Source organism: Periplaneta americana, chromosome 3, assembly GCF_040183065.1.
Source record: "Periplaneta americana isolate PAMFEO1 chromosome 3, P.americana_PAMFEO1_priV1, whole genome shotgun sequence".
NCBI lineage: Eukaryota > Metazoa > Arthropoda > Insecta > Blattodea > Blattidae > Periplaneta > Periplaneta americana.
Window position 1 is genome coordinate 170,018,225 of NC_091119.1, and position 12,390 is coordinate 170,030,614.

The following is a 12,390-nucleotide window of genomic DNA, read 5'->3' on the forward strand; positions in this document are numbered from 1 at the left end:
ACTCTCAATTTCTTTTCCATATCTACATTTGAAATGGTTCCAGTCCTTTCTCTTCACTTTGTCGTAATATCCATATTTCTGTCCCATAAATTTCTACACTCCACACAAAGCACTTCACTGGTTACTTCCTTGGTCTAATCCCAGAGGTCCGCAGAAGATGCTTCTTTTTTATTAAAATGTTTTTTTTGGCTTTGTTGTCTTTTTGACTTCCTGGGAGCAGCTCATTTTACTACTTACAGTGCACTGCAAGTATATGAAGCTGTTCAATATTATGATGCGTCATTTCGGATTCGCATGCTTATCTTCTTCATTTTTCTTCTCAAAATTTCAGCCCTTGCACTACAGAAATTTTATTTGGATATAGAAAATATACTTTTTCACATGATATAAAGGGCATATGTCTATCCTCTTTCATAAGACTTAGGGCTTTAGATTTTAAGGTCATCATAATGATTTCAGATCTCATTTCAAAGTTTTCTCTTGGTCTACTCAAAACTTTCAATTTGTGACTTACGCGTTTTTTAATAATAATAATAATAATAATAATAATAATTTATTTATTTAATCTGGCAGAGCTAAGGCCAGTAGCCCATCTCTTCCGCCCAGCCAGACTCTAATTCTAATTACTGCTGCACTATAGAAATAATGATCAATTTTAGCCACTTCTAAGTTGAATAATAATTATTTTTATGCTCGACCATGCCGAAATGTAGTAATTATACACCTGGTAGCAGACCTTCAATGCATGTCATTAAAGTACACCTACTCATTAAAGGTCAGGTCTTTCAGCCAATGACGACTCAGGTTACAACTGTTCAGCCAATGACAGGTCAGATTTCTACCGTTATAAAACCGCAAGTATCGATTATTCTCGGATATGCAATCGAAAGAGAATTAGCGAAAAGTCACGGAGGCTGGAAATCCAATACTGTCGCAGAAGGTTATGTTCTGTTAGTATAATAATTAGCGTTAATTGTAAATAATATTCAAATAAATTCAATTTGTCATCTCGTTTTTCAATGTCTAATTTAATTTCAATGTTATCTCTGTAGGTTCTTATGGCCTAGCAAGGTCAATGTGAACGTCTGTTCCTCGGAAAAAATCAATACTTTCGCGTCTGCGCACATCTCACAACATACGCGGGACATTGCTAAAAAATTAATAATATCAATTTAGAAATATGGTCGAGCATAAAAAGTCGTATGAAACTCGCCTATAATGGTAATTAAGAAGCTCGTACGAAAATTATGAAACTCGCTTGCGCTCGTTTCATAAATATCCATACTCACTTCTTAATTACCTTCATTATAGGCTCGTTGCATAATGTACTATTTAAACGCTAGGGTTTTCATATTCGATATCGTTATCCTAAAGTTTAAAGCTTCCTATAGTCCATACCATGGCACTTTAATATGAACCAAATCGGTATGATTAATATTTAAGGAGAAAAATTCGCTCCGGCGCCGGCGATTGAACAAGGGTCCTTGGTTCTACGTTCCAAGCGCTCTGACCACTGAGCTACGCCGAATTCAATCCGCAACACCGGACCGAACCCTCCTCCTCCAAATATTAATTGTCAATATTACAGATGCTATTCTGTGGGACAAATTAATAAAAATTTTTAATATTCTCATAGCTAGCAGTGCATATTTCTGTACAAATTACTGTGCACTTAACTGCGGAATCCCGGCCAAACAATCACTCAGCTGAGTGCGCCCCTTGTATAATGGCAGTTGACTTGGACATAAAACGTCAACGTATATGCCTAATTTGGAGTCAGGCCACAAAGAGAAACATTGCAGGAGAAGGGTTCGGTCCGGTGTTGCGGATTGAATTCGGCGTAGCTCAGTGGTCAGAGCGCTTGGTGCCTAGAACCAAGGACCCGGGTTCGATCCCCGAGCCGGAGCGAATTTTTCTCCTGAAATATTAATTGTCAATATTACAGATGTTATTCTGTGGGACAAATTAATAAAAATCTTTAATATTCAAATTGGTATGATTTAACTATTTGGAACTTGGAAGATTTATATGAAGTTACTATTTAAAAAATCATAGCAATTTTATTAAAATATACAAATCTAGTCTTGATTGTTGATGAGAAAGATCAAAATAATACTTTCGGTTATTTTGTAGCGGGTTGCAGTCACAATTTCAGCGTTATGAAATAGTCAGGGAATTATTTTCTAAAATTAACCTGCACGCAATGAACAAAAATTGTTTCTACCGAACGGAGATAGAGCCCATAAAATGTACTCTCACTTTCTAAACAACAAACGAACCTGTTGTCTCCAGAAAATTTATCATTTTAAAGGGGTACGTAATTAATGTTTCGCTTTATAGCGGCGATTTCCCCACGCAACGGGCTTCTCTTCAGAAGAAATCACCAGCGCACGATCCATTCAATAGTAACAAAACCTACGGAAAAGTTTGTTGATTCAAAAAACACGGTCGCTATAGAATCGGACAATGGAAGCCAACACAAACATGATATTGGTTTCCGAAATTGAAAGTTTGAAACTCGCATCAGAGGTGGACAAAAAAACTCAGTAGTGGACATACGTTTTTACAAAAGAGTATTGAAATCAATGGCTTATTGGTGGCAGAGTCATTTGCATGTCACTTATTGCTCGGAAATGAGATGGCGGAAGCACAACAAAGAAGTTGAGACTGGGAATTAATTTACAGGTTGCTAAATGCTCTCGATGTTAACCTATAAAATTGCTTGACGCGTATAGCACTGTGTAATGAGTATTTCACCCAGTTAACTGTGGAGATTATTAGTTTCATTTGTGGCTCATTTGGAAAAGTGCTGGCTTACGACAACTGCGGAACTGAGTTCGTATCTCATCAATGACGGAGTTGTATTTGTGATGGACAAAGTTAAGATTTTGACGATTTATCTTGAGATTCCCCCCGTTTTTCACAACGCCCTTCACAGTTCTCCTTCCATGAATTCCTATTCGAAAAAGCGACAGGGAATTAATCGAATCTCTATAATTACGTAAAATGTATACGAGCTATTCCATCTGAAATCGACCGAAATATAGAGAAAATTGACCTTACAATTTCTAAATACAATAAAACTTTTTTTGTACGTAGAGAACTATGATACAATGCTTTGTGCAAAGTTTGAGACATGAGAACTTCATATTGTTCAAATTAAAAATATTTAAATTTATCGTATTTTCATAAAATTAGCAACTTTAAACTGTTGTGGCTCCGAAACCCTTTCATCCAATGATCAAAATCATGGTTTATTTTGATGCTGAGAAATTACAGTTTATATGGACATATAAACAGATTTTCTTACTTTTTATGGAAATGGAGAAATTTAGACTTTTCCTCATTAAGAAGCCTTTGGCTAGGAAAAAATATTTTAAAAATATATAGTTAGATTCCGCATTGAAAGTACGAATAAACACATATTTTTTACTGATGGTATGTTGATAAGAAAGTATTGAAAATATCAAATAAAGAAAATAAATAGTATGCGCGTGAAGCAACCAGCTGACTGTGAGACGAGAGCTAGCCCGAGACAAGCAAGGCCAGGAGACAAACACTTGATGTGTCGTCTAGCAGTCATGACTGTGCTAGCTTTATCACAGGTTTTCATAGACACAGGAGTAAAGTGACACCCAACGCTCGTTATCTTCAGCTCTCGGCCAGTGCGTGCGGTACTGCGCCGTTCAAGTCTAGGCGTGTGAAAATAATCTATTTAATATCCTCGAAACTTATTGCCGTACCACTAAGCAAACAATGCCAAATCCCTCTTAATAATGCAAGGTTTTTTCTCAACATTTTTTACATTTTTACAAATGGCCAAGAAGCCTAAAAGCAAGTAAAATCAGATTATCTGTCTCTCTGTGTACAATAAAAATAAGGATTACTTCTTAACATAACCTACCAAATGTCAGCTTCAAAATAAGCTCTCGTTAAATATTCTGCAGTAAATGGTTCCAGAGTTCTGAGCACTGAAAGAGGCTTGTTTTTATAAAATACGCTAAGTTAGTCGCTCAATAATACGAAAACCGTTTGACTGTCGATAATATATTTTTGAAAATGCACTTCCCTCAGCACCTTGTATAAGTAGGGAAAAAATTAGAGTATAAAAATGCAAGGTTTTTTACTGATCGATTTCATATGGAATAGCCCGTACACTGCTCTGTCGATATAGGAGAAGTCAATGTTCAGCTATTTAGATATAGTACTCGGAGAAAGTCCCCTGTAATCGGCAAGCGGTAAGCATCATTGCCGAGGAATATTATGGAAAGTAAAACATCGATCATAAGAGAAAGGGTATTTTGAGAGTCGTTAATTCATTACAAAAGCTGAATCTGATATAACGTTAAACAAATTAATTTTAAATATTATTGGCTAATACGATTATAGTTTTAAAAATATTTCTACCAAATAAAATAATAATTACGAACCATTAATTTTAATTCCCCAATTAGAGAAAGAAGTGTAAATAATGTCATGAAAAGTAGAGAGGATTCAACACCTTTAGATATTTGGCAATACTGCCTTCTTGTCATTACAGCACTCCACGCAAATTCTGCAATTCCTACTGAACCTTTCCAACCAAATTTACTAATTACTGTAATTATACAATAGTTATATTTAGATCATAACTTTTACTTAACAATATTACTTCCTACTTCATCTTATTACCTAGCATTACGTAAATATGAAGGGTTCAGAACCATAGTGGGCCAAGCGCCATTTACTAAAACCGTAGAAAACAAGGGTTAAAATGAAGTTATTACAATAATGAAATAGAAAAATATAGCAAGTAATATAAAGTATACACATTAAAACTAAATGATATGTCAATATTCATTAAACTATAGTATTCACTTAACTTTAAGCCTTGCTTTCTCCATTTTTAATAAATGGCGCTTGGCCCACCATGGCTCTGAATCCTTCATATGTTCCCGTTCTTCTGAGATTTTAGTCCGGAGTATTGGTAGTTCGTTTTTGTTTCGCTCTCATTAGGCTGAGTGTACACAGATTGTGAGTTCTTCGCTAATCAGTATTAATATTTTATATTAGTACCGTTACCCTTTATCAGTAATGATGTACCTCCACAACAGTTTCAATTACATAAGGAGCAAATGAAGAGGTTTTCCTAATAAGTTAGAACACGTTCTGCCCATATGAATGTTCCACCTCAGAATAAATATTCTGACGCCGCGAAAGAGGAAGACTGTCCGGTAGCTGCGCTGGAATCCTGGCTTATTTTGTGGATTTATGTTCGATCCCCGGCGTTGACTGGAGTGGTGCTTGTGAAGGACAATAGTTTTATTCCGGGATTGACTATTTCCCACAACTTTACAAATAAAATTACACTAGGACTGCAATTTTCGTTTGTGTCTCTTTATTTCATACACTGTAATAATTGTATCTAATACAAAGTGATAGGAAATTCCTATGACTGCACACAACGTCTACACAGAAATTAAAATTGAATATAATTTAAGCGGAAATAAATAAGATATCAATAACATTCAATCCTCCACTACTACTACTACTACTGCTACTACTACTGCTACTGCTACTGCTACTGCTACTGCTACTGCTACTACTACTACTACTACTACTACTACCACTACTACCACTACTACCACTACCACCACTACCACCACTACCACCACAACCACAACCACGACCACTACCACTACCACTACCACTACCACTACCACTACCACTACCACTACCACTACTACTTTCGGAATATGTATGGTAAGACTTTCCTATACTAAATTTCAACGTACCTCGTTTACATGTTTCGACGTATTTATGGGTCATCTTCAGAACTGGTCGTTGTTGATCTTTGCGCCACTTGTTCTGTTTCCTGTGAGGGTGTGTTCCTGTGGTATAGTGTAGAGTCAAAGAGTGTGTGTGTTTTGAAGTTGAGTTGTGTGTTGAGAATTTCTTTTGGGGTGTGTTTTTGTGTGTCTGTATATTTCATATTGTTCTAGTGTGTTTAGTTTCTGGCATTTTGGTTGGATGTGTAGTATTTCCATGCGTGTGTTGATATCTCTGTGGGTGTGGTTAGCATTTGTGATGTGTTCTGCATATGGGAGGTGTTTTGTAATTTTGTTATGGCTGTGATGTGTTCTTTGTAACGTGTTTGAAACGATCTGCCTGTCTGTCCTATGTAGATGTTGTTGCAGGTGTTACATTTGAGTTTTTATACGCCTGTGTGGTTGTATTTGTTTGTTTGTGTTGTTTGTGTGTTGAGATGTTTATGTAGAGTGTTATTTGTTCTGTATACGATGTTGTAATTTAATTTCTTGAATGAGGTTGCAATTTTGTGTCTGTTTTTGTTTTCGTATGTTAGTGTGATGTATTTTTTGTGTTCTTGTGTTTGTGTTGTATTCTTATGTTTTTTTTTTGTGATTATGTTTTATCTTACGTATTATGTTGTCTATTATGTTAGGGTTGTATCCGCTTTCTTGTGCTATGTGTATGTTTAGCTCTTCGTTGTAATCCTGTTGGTTCATTGATGTGTTGAGTAGTCTATGTACCATTATTCGGAATGCAGCTTGTTTGTGTTGTGTGGGGTGGCTGGATGTGTTTTGTATGTGTGTTGTTGTTGTTGCTGTTGTGGGTTTTCTGTATACTTTGAATGTGGGTTTGTTGTCTACTTTTGCTATTGTGATGTCTAGAAAATTTATGGATTTGTTGTTTTCAATTTCTAATGTGTAGTGTAGCTTTGGGTGTATTTTGTTTATGTGATGTGTTTATGTGTTTTGACTCTACACTATACCACAGGAACACACCCTCACAGGAAACAGAACAAGTGGCGCCAAGACCAACAACGACCAGTTCTGAAGATGACCCATAAATAGGTCGAAACATGTAGACGAGGTACGTTGAAATTTAACACAGGAAAGTCTTACCATACATATTCCGAAGTGATACAGTGTTAAAAGTTGTGTAATCAAGATGAATAATGTTTTATTGTTTAGTCAGCTGCCCGAAGACATGTCTGAATCTCACAAGTGGTACCAAGAAAGCACCACTTTCAAGGCACCTAACTATAATAATAATAATAATAATAATAATAATAATAATAATAATAATAATAATACTTACTTATGGCTTTTAAGGAACCCAGAGGTGCATTGCCGCCCTCACGTAAGCCCGCAATCGGTCCCCATCCTGAGCAAGATTAATCCAGTCCCTACCATCATATCCCACCACCCTCAAATCCATTTTAACATTATCCTCCCATCTACTTGTTGTCCTCCCAAAAGGTCTTATTCCCTCCCTCTATTAATACTCTCTATGGATTTCTGGATTCGCCCATACGTGCTACGCGTACATACTATTACTATATTTTTAGTATTACTACTCTTAGTACTATTACTGCTACCACTATTAATACTAGTCTATATTATTAGCACTACTACTCTTACTAGTATTGCTGTTACTAGTATTACTATACCGTACTATTACTATTACACAGAGTTTGTGTGCACTCAGTGTTCGTTTTCTGGCGTCTTGTCATTCCACTTGAAGTATGTGGATGCAGAGGGAAAAATTGAGACTGCGTCGGGTGTAGTTCCTGGGTAGCTTAGACGGTAGAGCGTTTTTTCCCTTTAAATTATTCAATATACAATTTATTATTCAATGATTTCAGATTGAAATTGTGAGCCCGATCAAGCGTTCACTGGCATCTGTGAGCTCTAGTACTAACGTACGGGTCTCATGCTGCAAAGCCCTTCTCGGGCGTAGGTTCGAATCCCGTTTGGGCTGATTACTTGGTTAGGTTTCTCCGAGGTTTCTCCAACTGTATGACGGTTGTTAAGGATCCTATTGCAAGTATATCTGGCCGAGTAATATTTTCCATTAACAGTAGATTCTGAATAATCGTAATTTATTCAGCGTAATTAAATACCGCATTTAAAGAACTTACTCTCTGTATTTCTCAGACCGTTGATGAATGAATAGTGTCTAGATGCCTAGAGAAAGATCTTATTCCTCAGTCACGGTTGACTATTCAATCTGCTGACTACTATGGAACTCTAAGACTTAAATTTATACTATCTCCTGGACTGAAGATTCACATATGAAAGTCCAGTCATCTCGTGTTCGTTCGCTCGCTCTCAGATACAGAAAATATCCTGAGGAAAAATTTTCAGTCATTTCACTACTGGAAAATGAAAGGAATGTGGTTGGACTTAACGGGATTGGAAGCAGGATGTCTGTGTAAAAATGTACACGCCTTTGAAACTAAAATATTCAGAAGAAATTTCATTTCTTTGACAGTATAAATTCACTCCAGGATATAAAACTGTAACACGCGTAATTAGATTACATTCATGAAGAGATACGCAGACGTCACATGTATAATTCATAAAAGAACAGAATGTATTTTATTATACTGAAGCTAAACCTTTGATAAAACCGTTCTTCACTACAAAGATGGCATGTATATTTAGGACGACGTATTATGTAGACGCCTATGATGACAATTTCAGGCGCGTGCGATAAACTCTTGCATGAATTACACAGTTCTGTTACAGCGGAGGAGTAAGTGGTAGACTGTAAGGCATGCAACTCATTCCAATAAGAGGGTTTGGTGTGAAAACGTCTTATGCGACAGCCGTAGGGTGAATCTGTAAAATCTGCAACGAAAATGCAATGGAAATCCGGTACAGAAAACAGATACTAAGGACAACTCAATCAACATCTACCTGACAAACTAGAACACGTCGACTGGGCAGAGAATTCTGTGGGATGCGGCGGTAGTAGCTGTCAGTGTTGCTGGATGATGATGCCCGGCTGGTTTACCTGGCCAGCCAACTGGCGTTCTATTGGCTGACTGTCTTTTCGTCTTTTTCCCTACGCATAACTTACCCAAGTCCCTTCAGTCGGACAGTGTAAACGAAGTGAGACAAATGACCTTTATGCTAAGAGCTCACATAAATGATAAGATGAGTCCCAAGAGCCCTTGAAAGGACGCGATTCTTACCGTGTATCTTTTAAATGCTTCTTTTTCAAATCAATTAATTAGTTAATTCGTTCAGTCTTTCGTTATTTCATTCCTTCATTCTTTTATTTGTTCATTCTTTCAGACTTACATCCATTCATTTTTTCATTCATTCATTCATTCATTCATTCATTCATTCATTCATTCATTCATTCATTCATTCATTCATTCATTCATTCATTCATTCTTACATTTAAATCGTTCAGTCTTTCATTATTTCATTCGTTCATCCTTTCATTCGTTGTTTCTTTCATTTGATTCGTTCATTCGTTCGTTCATTCTTTCATTCGTTCATTTATTCATTCCTTCATTATTTTATTTGTTCATTCATTCATTCATTCTTCGTACATTCTTTCATTTAATTCGTTCATTCGTTCGTTCATTCTTTCATTCGTTCATTTATTCATTCCTTCATTATTTTATTCGTTCATTCATTCATTCATTCTTACATTTAAATCATTCAGTCTTTCATTATTTCATTATTTTATTCGTTCATTCTTTCATTCGTTCTTACATTTAAATCATTCATTCTTTCATTATTTCATTATTTTATTCGTTCTTTCATTCATTCCTTCTTACATTTAAATCATTCAGTCTTTCATTATTTCAATATTTTATTCGTTCATTCTTTCATTCGTTCTTACATTTAAATCATTCAGTCTTTCATTATTTCATTATTTTATTCGTTCATTCTTTCATTCGTTCTTACATTTAAATCATTCAGTCTTTCATTATTTCATTATTTTATTCGTCCATTCATTCATTCATTCTTACATTTAAATCATTCAGTCTTTCATTATTTCATTATTTTATTCGTTCATTCTTTCATTCGTTCTTACATTTAAATCATTCATTCTTTCATTATTTCATTATTTTATTCGTTCATTCATTCATTCATTCATTCCTTCTTACATTTAAATCATTCAGTCTTTCATTATTTCATTATTTTATTCGTTCATTCATTCATTCATTCATTCATTCTTACATTTAAATCATTCAGTCTTTCATTATTTCATTATTTTATTCGTTCATTCTTTCATTCGTTCTTACATTTAAATCATTCATTCTTTCATTATTTCATTATTTTATTCGTTCATTCATTCATTCCTTCTTACATTTAAATCATTCAGTCTTTCATTATTTCATTATTTTATTCGTTCGTTCATTCATTCATTCGTTCTTACATTTAAATCATTCAGTCTTTCATTATTTCATCATTTTATTCGTTCTTACATTTAAATCATTCAGTCTTTCATTATTTCATTATTTTATTCGTTCATTCATTCATTCGTTCTTACATTTAAATCATTCAGTCTTTCATTATTTCATTATTTTATTCGTTCATTCATTCATTCATTCATTCATTCTTACATTTAAATCATTCAGTCTTTCATTATTTCATTATTTTATTCGTTCATTCATTCATTCATTCATTCTTACATTTAAATCATTCAGTCTTTCATTATTTCATTATTTTATTCGTTCATTCTTTCATTCGTTCTTACATTTAAATCATTCATTCTTTCATTATTTCATTATTTTATTCGTTCATTCATTCATTCCTTCTTACATTTAAATCATTCAGTCTTTCATTATTTCATTATTTTATTCGTTCGTTCATTCATTCATTCGTTCTTACATTTAAATCATTCAGTCTTTCATTATTTCATCATTTTATTCGTTCTTACATTTAAATCATTCAGTCTTTCATTATTTCATTATTTTATTCGTTCATTCATTCATTCATTCTTACATTTAAATCATTCAGTCTTTCATTATTTCATTATTTTATTCGTTCATTCATTCATTCATTCATTCTTACATTTAAATCATTCAGTCTTTCATTATTTCATTATTTTATTCGTTCATTCATTCATTCATTCTTACATTTAAATCATTCAGTCTTCCATTATTTCATTATTTTATTCGTTCATTCTTTCATTCGTTATTACATTTAAATCATTCAGTCTTTCATTGTTTCATTCTTTTATCATTTCATTCGTCCTTTCTTTCATTTAATTCGTTCAGTCGTTCGTTCATTCTTTCATTCGTTCATTTATTCATTCCTTCATTATTTTATTCATTCATTCATTCATTCATTCATTCATTCATTCGTACATTCTTTCATTTAATTCGTTCAGTCTTTCATTATTTCATTCGTTCATCCTTTCATTCTTTCTTTCTTTCTTTCATTTAATTCGTTCATTCTTTCATTCGTCCATTTTTTCATTCCTTTATTCTTTTATTCGTTCATTCCTTCACTCATTGATTCTTTCATTCTTTCATTCATTCAGTCATTCATTCATTCATTCTTTCATTCATTCATTCATTCGTTCGTTCGTTCGTTCAGTCTTTCATTATTTCATTCGTTCTTTCTTTCATTTAATTTGTTCTTTCGTTCGTTCATTCTTTCTTTCGTTCATTTTTTCATTCTTTTATTCGTTCATTCTTTTATTCGTTCATTCTTTCACTCGTTCATTCTTTTATTAGTTCATTTTTTCATTCGTTCATTCATTCATTCATTCGTTCATTCTTTCATTTAATTCGTTCAGTCTTTCATTATTTCATTCGTTCTTCTTTCATTTAATTCGTTCATTCGTTCGTTCATTCTTTCATTCGTTCATTTTTTCATTCCTTCATTCGTTTATTCGTTCATTCTTTCACTCGTTCATTCTTTCACTCGTTCATTTTTTCATTCGTTCATTCATTCGTTCGTCAATTCATTCTTTAATTAATTAATTGTAATTAATTCATTCAATTATTCAATCATTTGTACATTAATTCAAACATACATAAATCTTTTTCTTCCAATAATCCGTTAATTATTTCATCCAATCATCTATTAATTCTTTCCTTCAATCATTCATTAATTCTTTCATGCAATCACTGATGCGATATCTAGAATCCCGAGGCTATGTAGAAACTAAAAAATTAATTAAAAAGAAGCAACTTTCCCCCAAGTTGAACCTCTAGTGTAATATTTAGAATTTATTTGCAATTGTAATTCATTCAAAACGAATACATCGGAATACAAAAATTACAATTTTATCTCAAAATGAAGGAAACAAAATTTATCCATATTAATCGAATATGTGGATTATGTTAGTATGTTACGTAATTAATAAAAGTAATTCGACACAATTTTGAATTACGGCAATAATAAACCTAACTGAAGACTGCATACAACGAACGAATGGAGGTGGCACTTGGACACTTAATGCAATAAAGTCTTGCCCGAAAAAATACGGAGTTTTAATTTTTTATATATTCACATAAATCTTAAGAGACAATCTGATTCTCCGGACATTTTTTATTCGATTAAATTATAGGCTATGTATCTTAAAGCATTCAGAAATGCGGTGTACTTACTAGAACGAATATGTATGTAG

The 12,390-nt window shown here is 33.7% G+C and overlaps 1 protein-coding gene across 1 annotated transcript in view; it reads left to right on the forward strand.

Annotated features, from left to right (window-relative positions):
* The window catches only part of LOC138696836 (uncharacterized), a 670,411-nt gene that overhangs the window by 618,111 nt on the left and 39,910 nt on the right, over window positions 1-12,390 (forward strand). The window lies entirely within an intron of this gene.